Raw genomic sequence first — 9,051 nt, forward strand, 5'->3', positions numbered from 1 at the left:
GAACAAAAACAACAAAACTACGCTAAGCAAAGCATACAGAGCAAGACAATAAGTGGTGCTCCATGGCCTCTCCTTTACTCCCTGCTTTCAGGAACCCGTTTAGAGTTCCTGCCTTGGCTTTCCAAAACAACGAACTGTATATAACCTCTAACCATATAAACACTTTTCTCCCAAATTTTCTCATAGTCAGGTCTTATCTAATAAATTGAGCAAACAAATAAGGACATTTTATACTTTATTTACCTATATAATTGATGCCAATCTTTTCATAATAAAAGTACATGGACATTATACTTTATAAAGCCATATTTTAAATGAGGTAATTTTAAAAATGAAGTGATTAATTACTTTACTAAAAAATGTAGAAAAATAATAGAACACCAGGCTTTTACCACCTTGCCCAGTAACTAACATTCCATTGCTAAATGATCTTACTGAATGCTTCCATGATATCTCACAAAAATTCTTAAAGTACTGTAAGTAAAAGTTTGATTAGTTGTACAATAGAGAAGCATTTAAGTTGTTGATATGAGTTTTTTGTATTTTATTTGTTGATTAACCTTACATACATCCTAATAAAATCAATATACAAAGTTTAGTTAAACATACTGAAAAAATTCTCTTATTCCACCTTTCATTTTACTTCTCTATGTCTTGTTTTCTGGTAAAACTGAGGCTTCATTAATCTGAATTTCTCGTTCTCAAATCAAGTTAGCACCTGGACTTTTATAGCATATTATACCTCAGCCACACAGATTTCCTTTTGTTTCTTAAAGAGCCATGCACAGGATTATTCATTTCACTATCCTAGTTCCTTTTATCTTTGCTTACTACTATTTGTTGATTTGAACTGTAGTCACATGATTTGAAATGTGCTTCTCAACTTGATTCATTTGACCAACTTTGAGTTCACAGTGAAACAGCATAAAAAGGACATTATCAACCTTGTGGCATTACCCCATTAAACAAATTTTATACAAGTGTGTGTAATATATATAATATATATTTATATATATAATACATATGTATATATATAATATATATGTTTATATATCATATAACACAATACTTATATAATATTTATATATAACATATAGTATAATATGCATACATATAATATATATTTATGTATGTCTTCACATGGACTTATAATATAGGTAAACATAATATAATATTTCCCTGTGGTTTCTCAAATGTCCTTAATGTTATTCACCTCTCCTTCTTTCTTCTTCTGTGTTGTCCTCCATTACTCTTCTCAGGTAAACCTTCTTATAAAGGGGAACACTCTATACAACTTGTAAACCACTCTTCTTTCAGTTTAGTGAGCAACTATCCTCTGGCTCACCCTTAAGTGGGATGAAAGAACACTTGAGGGCAATGTATAGAGTACTTATGAATACTTACACAATACAGGTTTTATAATATTGCTTAAGAAATACTGAAACAATCCAGAAACTTAGATTTTAGCTCCTCTTGTACATCCATTTTTATCAGATTCTGGAATTGTTCCAGATTAAAACCTGATGATGCTTTAAAGTATCTCCCAGAGATTTAGAATCAGAAGGTTTTATGTTTCATTTACTTGTATAAAATAAGACGTTTTTGAGAGCTGCAGAGACCGTTCAGTGTTTAAGAATATGTTTTGCTCTAGCAGAGGACCTGAGTTCCATCCCAGGGCACATATCAGGGGTCTCACAACTCTATCTTCAGGTGATGTGATGCCCTCTTCTGGTGAAGATGGGTACCTGCACTCATTTGCACACAAACATATATACATGTAATAAAAAAATGAAATCGTTTAAATAAATGATTTTATAATTGTCATAATATATTTAGTACTGTATTGTAGATCAATTTTAACAAAATGTGTAAATATTGATATCAAGTGTTTGCACATAAAACATTGCATATAATGTGTGTTATGTCTAGTTTGCCTGTTTTGATTGACATGTTGCTGCAAACGTTTAAAAATACACTTACTTTGTTGATTTGGCTTGTTTCTACTACTAAAGCAAAAGATCCAATGAAATAAAGAGTTAAGATTCCTTAGAGGATAGAAGAAAATAAAAGTATCATTAAAAATGGTAGTAATATCTCCCATGGCAAGCTGTTGGCAGGCCATCCATGTGCATCTGTGTTTGTGAAGATAAGCTGGAGGGTATTAAGGGCTCTTATGAGTCACACTGGAGTCTCTTTATACTTATTTTCAAATCAAGCAGGAGTTCCAGATTTCCCTGTTGTTTCCTCCTTTTTGCCTTATAAGAAGCTGGCTCTTAAGAGTACTCAACTTTGTTTTAGTCCATTGGGGGATGTTATTAAAACTACCATTTCCCAGGTAGCTTATGAGTACTAGAAACTTATTTCACTGTTGCAGGACATGAGAAATCCAAGATATAGGTACTAGTAGTAGATTTACCATCAGCTAATGGTCAGCATTCTGGTCACAGACATATCCTTTTAACTAGATCTTTCTATGCAGGAGGAAGTTGATTCCCAAAGCTTCTTTCAAGGCACTGACCCTTATGAAAAATGTAGTCTAATGATACAGTCTAGTGATTGAGCTTCCAGAGCTACATTCATGACACTGTCCCCACTGCAGTTAGAGACTGAGCAGAGGAGTTGAGGGGCATGGATACCTTTAGTTGTTGATAACCACCAGAAGATAAGAGATTCTTTACATATGTCCATTAAGATGTCTTAAGTGGTGGCTTTCAAATATGTTTCTAGATATTGGTGCTTAGGTTACAAATGTCCAACCTTTTAAGTTTTGAATTGAAAAATGTAAAGTGGCTTTACATTGCTTGCATACATTACGTGCTGACCAGGTACACCAATGTCCAGTTCACAAACAATTAAATATTGTTGGTAATTTGGTTTAAATATGTAAAACAGGTGAAAATTATACTTCAGTATTTCTTAGTTTTGTATTGATTACAAATCAATGGATTGATAGAGTTGGAATCCATGGAATTAATAGAGTTGAAAATGTTTTTAAGTCTGTGGAAAATCCATTTGCATGTGTTCTGCAAGCAGTATTTAGCTGCATTTCTCACATCTTTTGACAAGAAACCAAAATTTTGTAAGACTTTTTATAAGCTATTTATATGATAATAACCATTTGTCTGTCATAACAGTAACACTTCATGTTTATAGTGTGGGACTATGTTGCAGTTTCTAAGTGCATTGTGATTAACTCTCTTATTGTTAAAGTATGTAACTTGTTATGTTCATTTGCATTTCATCCTTGTCAGAAATTTTTAGAAGCTTCACTAACTCTTTCCTCTCACTGTGTTTAATTGTATGTCATAACTTCAACACTGAAAATATTGTCCGAGAACTTTAGTCAGTGTAAAAGCCAACTCCCTGTGGGAAAGCATATCTACTAAAGCAGTTTGTTGAAAGCAAGCTTTTAGATTTAGGAAACAAAATTAGATTAAAAGAAAATTATAATTATGGCTGAAAGTGAGAGCAGGTAACGTATAATTAATCCCAACTCAGAGTCTCTAACAACCAATTGTTAGATGCATATTTATTACATATTACAAATATAATTTCAGCACTGTTTTCAACTTTGCTAACTGTGGACACTTCTTTTCTTTTTTTTTTTTGGTTTGTTTTTTCAAGACAGGTTTTCTCTGTATAGCCCTGGCTGTCCTTGAACTCACTCTGTAGACCAGGATGGCCTTGAACTCAGAAATCCGCCTGCCTCTGCCTCCCAAGTGCTGGGATTAAAGGTGTGCACCACCAACGCCTGGCTGGACACTTCTTTAAAAGCAACAATCGTCTTCATGAGAGAAAATAAAATAGTTTCATAGTTTATTAAAATGTAAGATTTAATCTCTGTTAGTGCCATATTGCTACTTGTTATTTGTTCTTCTACCATGCTTGTCTTGATGCCTACAAATAATGGGTGGCACAGTTATGTAATTACAAAATGCATGGTGTATTTCTTGCTGGAGAATATTGGAAGTCATTAAGCATGCCCTCCTGATACTTATAGCACTTCTGAACGGTTATTTAGGAGCGGAAATAGAAACAGAAAATGATATGATCTCAGAGGGACAGAGAAACACAACTCAATGAGCAGTAAAAATCAATGAAAGCAAAAACAGTCCATTTTCACCTTGTCCATTTTCAGAGATGGAACAGTCCTTCCTCATTGATTTTTGGTGCCCATTGAATTGTATTCTTTTCTTTAGATTTGCCCTTTTCTTGCTCATTTCACATCTGTTTTTGTTGTTGTTTTTTTTATTTCATGCTGTGTTTGTTTTAAGATAGAAATTTTAGCTCAATCAGGTTATTTCTTGAGTTTTTTCTCAGGCAGAATGTTTGCTTTTTAAGAAATTTTAGACTCCTTTTCTCAAGAATATATTCTAAACCTGATATTTATTTACTGTGATTTGTTAAACAGATTTTGTATATGGTATATTAGTAAGAAGCTGAAAATGAAAACCTAAATGATACTAATTATCAATAGAGAAGTATGATCATATTGGGTAAATATATTTCCATTATTTCCACACACAAAGAAAAATTAATGAGTATAGGGTCATCAGTGCAATTAATAGATTTATTGTTAACTTGACAAACTCTGGTCTCAGCAGAAAGGAAAGTGTCAATTATTGGTGTAATTCTGACTGTTATTTGATGGATAAAGATATGAAATAAATTTTAACAAATATATGAATAAATTCATTGCACACTTTCTGTGAAAAGAACAAGCATAGCATCTCACTAGTTTCCAAACTTGCTTTGTACCTCTAAAAATGGCAAAATTGTTAGTGAACTGGATTTCTTGTGTGTGTGTGTGTGTGTGTGTGTGTGTGTGTGTGAACATTTATTTTCTTTTTTATGAATATTTTTTATTAGATGTTTTCTTTATTTACAATATCTCTTTTCCCAGGTTCCCTTCCAAAAAAAAAAAAGAGAGAGAGAGAGAGAGAGAGAGAGAAAAAAAAACTAAAACAATCCCCTGTTCCCATCCCCTTCCCCTTGCTCACCATCCCACCCCTTCCTGCTTACTGACCCTGGCATTCCCTTACACTAGGGCATAGAACCTTCACAGGGCCAAGGTCCTCTCCTCCCATTGATGACATACTTGGCCATCCTCTGCTATACGCATGCTGCTGAAGTCATGAGTCCTCCCATGTGTAGTCTTTGGTTGGAGTTTTAGTCCCTGGGAGCTCTGCGGGTACTAGTTAGTTCATATTGTTGCTCCTCCTAAGGGACTGTAAACCCTTCAGCTCCTTGGGTCCTTTCTCTAGCTCCTTCATTGAAAACCCTGTGCTCAGTCCAATGGATGGCTGTGAGCCTCTACTTCTGTATTAGTTGGGTACTGTCAGAGCCTCTCAGGAGACAGCTATATCAGGCTCCTATCAGCCAGCACTTGCTGGCATCCACAATAGTGTCAAGATTTTATGACTGAATATGGGAAGGATTCTCAGGTGGAGCAGTCTCTGGATTGTCTTTCCTTTAGTCTCTGCTCCATGTGAACTGAATTTCTTAAGATAAACTTCTTTCTGGTTGTTATTGGTAATATTTTATAAGTATAATTATTTTCTATATATCTGCATGTACAGTTTCATAAGGCATGATTGGAGAAGGTTTGGGGTATTGTACCAACTTTAAAAATAAGGAAAAATGTATTTTTTGGCAAAGTAATTACATTGCTTCTACTTACTGGAGATCAAGGCTGAGACTCATTTATACATGGTTTTATCAGCAAGGATTTATAGAGAATTGGCAATAACCTTAACTTTATATGTTACATTTTTTATTTGTTGTTTTATTTGATTTTTCAACTCCCAAGGACCTTAGCTCTGATTCTTCACCTCTAGCATTGTATTATATTACTTCAGTGTAAGCATCACTAAATCTATCTTGAATTTGGCTGTCTCCAAAACATGTGACTGTTCATTGTGTGCATAAGATATTATTATGTGTCATGAGAAATGGTTCTGCTCTACAGAGTCACTGAATACCATCACATTGATCAGAAATTTTATAATTATTTAAAGAATTTACAAAATAGTTATACTGGGGTGTTCAAAGTCCTTTGTGAAAGATTTACTTTTAAGTATATATATTTTTAATATTCCTGATTGAAAATCTGGTGCACTTCTAACCATTAATATTTTATACCTTCATAGTCAAGAAATGAAATGAGTGTTATGTCAAATATATATCAATTAAGACAAATATTAACACAATTATTTTTCAATAGTACTTTATATGACTCTAGAAAATTCCCATATAGCCTGTCTTTGTAAGGGAAATGAAATTGATTTGTAATACACAAAAAGGCTCTAATTTGAAATGATATTCATATTATTTATTAGTTATATATTTGTGTAATTACTGGGATAAAAACTGTTTACCTCTTAGTTGCTAGCTGAGCAATTAAAATGTTCTCCTTTATAAAATGCGGATTCTAGCATTCTTGCTTTTGTGGAAAATTAATTGTAATGCCTGTATTCCCCCAAGAGATCCCATCAGGAAAAGTGATTGTATTGCAAAGAGAAAGAATTTAGAAAGAAGTCTGGTGTCAGGAGTGTATATAATCTTGTCTGAGTGTTGGTCTGTAGAGATTAGGAGTGGTCGATATCAGGGCTGAAGTCTGAAGAGTCAGGAGAAAGGAGCCAGCACCAGTGTGGGGAGAGAAAAGCCAGGGACACCATTACACAAGAAGCATACCTTCAGGGAAATGGAACAGAATTTTGTGATTATGTGATTTATGTCATCATAACCAAGGTGGTTGGAAATTAGGCTGAAGAGATCCATCTTTTGGGAAGTGTGTATCCATAGTCATCTTGAAAAGCATTTGTTTTATGTCTGGATTGTTTAACTAATATTTGATTCAAGTTTGATACTAGCATGCAATAAAATATGGTATCAACTGGTTGTCTGGGATCATGAGTAAATCACAGAGATTCCCGTTCTTAACCAAATATGCTATGCTATATAGTCCATTAAAACATTTTACGAGTAGTTACTAAACACTACAGTTTTTATATACATTGCACATTTCATTTACACATAAATCAAACTGTAAGATAATGTACCAAAGTGAGCACTTTCTTCTTTGTTTTTAAGTTTCTAGGGTACCCGGTAGTGAAAAGTTTTCTAACTTATAAAGTTATTTCTGATTGAAAGTAACTAAATGAATGTTTTGGCATCTTTCCCAGGAAAGAAAATTATCCCTATGATACTTTGCAAGTAAGTAGGGAAATTATAAATAATCTAAAGCTCATATTAGAACATTTATATGAAATATACAGTATGTGTGGAGAGCTAATTTTTTTCCACCATCCATTTTGGATTTTGTGGTTCTATCAGAAAGGGAAAATGAACTCAGGAGAAATTTTCCATTATCGTTTCATTCTGCATTTCAAAGATCGTGTCTGGTCACATGTAATAGTTTGAAACTTATTTGAAATGTAAAAGCTGATGAGTAAGAAAGGAGTACAGTTTGATGATAGGTAGGAGATCTCTTCCTCTGACTACATTCAAACCTACAGGGCTGCTGTCCTCTGAGCACATCACAGAGTAGTAACAGGACTTGTGGGAAAGTCCACGCTCTCATTTTCAGTGCACATCATGAGAAAGACACGTGTGAAGCCGGCTTTGAAGCCAGTGATCCGACATAGCTCTTATTTCCGAGATATATGTTGTACCTTCAGTTGCTCTCTGCCAAAGTATCCAAAATAATACATCATAGCAATGTCAATTTCTGCTGAGTAAGGTAAGGGATGCAGCTTTGGTTCCTCAGTCCCTCTGACTTGGTTTGCCCTAACCCTGTCATTAGTTGTAAAATCTTTGTATTCTGTCCTTACCTACATTAGATAACATTCACTGTCCTTAAGTACAGACAGATCTGTGACCAATAACATCCAAAGATTCTATTTTAGAATGAAGTATAAATAAAGTGTTATGTGTTCACTGTAGCTCTCTATACTTATTTTCTATTTTTTTTTTTTACAGTTGGCATGATCCTCTTATATCCTCTGTACGTTTGTTGGTATTTACCTTAAGTTAAAAAAAATAATTTGGCTGGGCAGTGGTGGTACATGCCTTTAATCCCAGGACTTGGTAGGCAGAGGCAGGTGTATTTCTGAGTTCGAGGCCAGCCTGATCTACAGAGTGAGTTCCAGGACAGCCAGGGCTACACAGGGAAACCCTGTCTCAAAAAACGAAAGTAACAACAATAATAATAATATTAATATTATTAATAATAATAATTTGAAGTTATTGTCTCTTTTCTGTACTTACTTTTCTCTCACATCAATTTGACTGTTCTTTAATTTAAATGACTTAGGCTCATAACACTTTCATTATTTATAAGGAAAGTAGCTCGCCTACTCACCCAGGAACTCGCCCTAATCATCTCCCATGCAGCTTATCAGCACTGTTCATGGTTCCAGTGCATTCTTTATGCATATTCACTAGACTATACTGAACTTGAAGACATGGTTATACCTGAATCATTTAGCTCAGTGTCTTCCACAGTGAATATTCAAAGACCGAATAAATAGGTAAAATAGAAAAATATATTACTTTCACATGCATCAAGAGAGTGCAAACTTCACTTCATGTAAATGTGAGCTTGCATACTAAACTGACTTAAATGAGAAATATCCCAATATGGATCAGAGTATAATTATCATTAATTTATATATCACTTTTTCAAAGTGCAAGCTGTAATAATTTTTTCACTATTAACTGTGGTCTGAAAATGTCACAGGAGTGCCTTATGGAACTCAAGACTAATTTGATTGATATGATAATGCAGCTGAGGTTTTTTTTTTTTTTTAAAAAAAACACTATGCATTCAATAGAGAACACAAGCAAAGAGAGAATGAAAGGTATTTAGAGTCATGTCATTAACTAGGCAAATCTCTATAGAATGATGCAGACAAACTTGCAATTTCTCCCTTACTGATAATTTCCACTGAATTTGTCATTTATTTGAAATAAAAATAACTTCTGCCTTTTTTTCATAATAATTTCAGCACCTCAAAAAATGAGTCTATTTCTTTTTCTTTTTTTTTTTTT

At 33.8% G+C, this 9,051-nt stretch overlaps 1 protein-coding gene across 2 annotated transcripts in view; it reads left to right on the forward strand.

Moving 5' to 3' along the window:
• The window catches only part of Grid2 (glutamate ionotropic receptor delta type subunit 2), a 1,405,618-nt gene that overhangs the window by 106,001 nt on the left and 1,290,566 nt on the right, over positions 1-9,051 (forward strand). The window lies entirely within an intron of this gene.

This window comes from Mastomys coucha, unplaced genomic scaffold (assembly GCF_008632895.1).
Source record: "Mastomys coucha isolate ucsf_1 unplaced genomic scaffold, UCSF_Mcou_1 pScaffold20, whole genome shotgun sequence".
In the NCBI taxonomy this organism is placed as follows: Eukaryota; Metazoa; Chordata; class Mammalia; order Rodentia; family Muridae; genus Mastomys; species Mastomys coucha.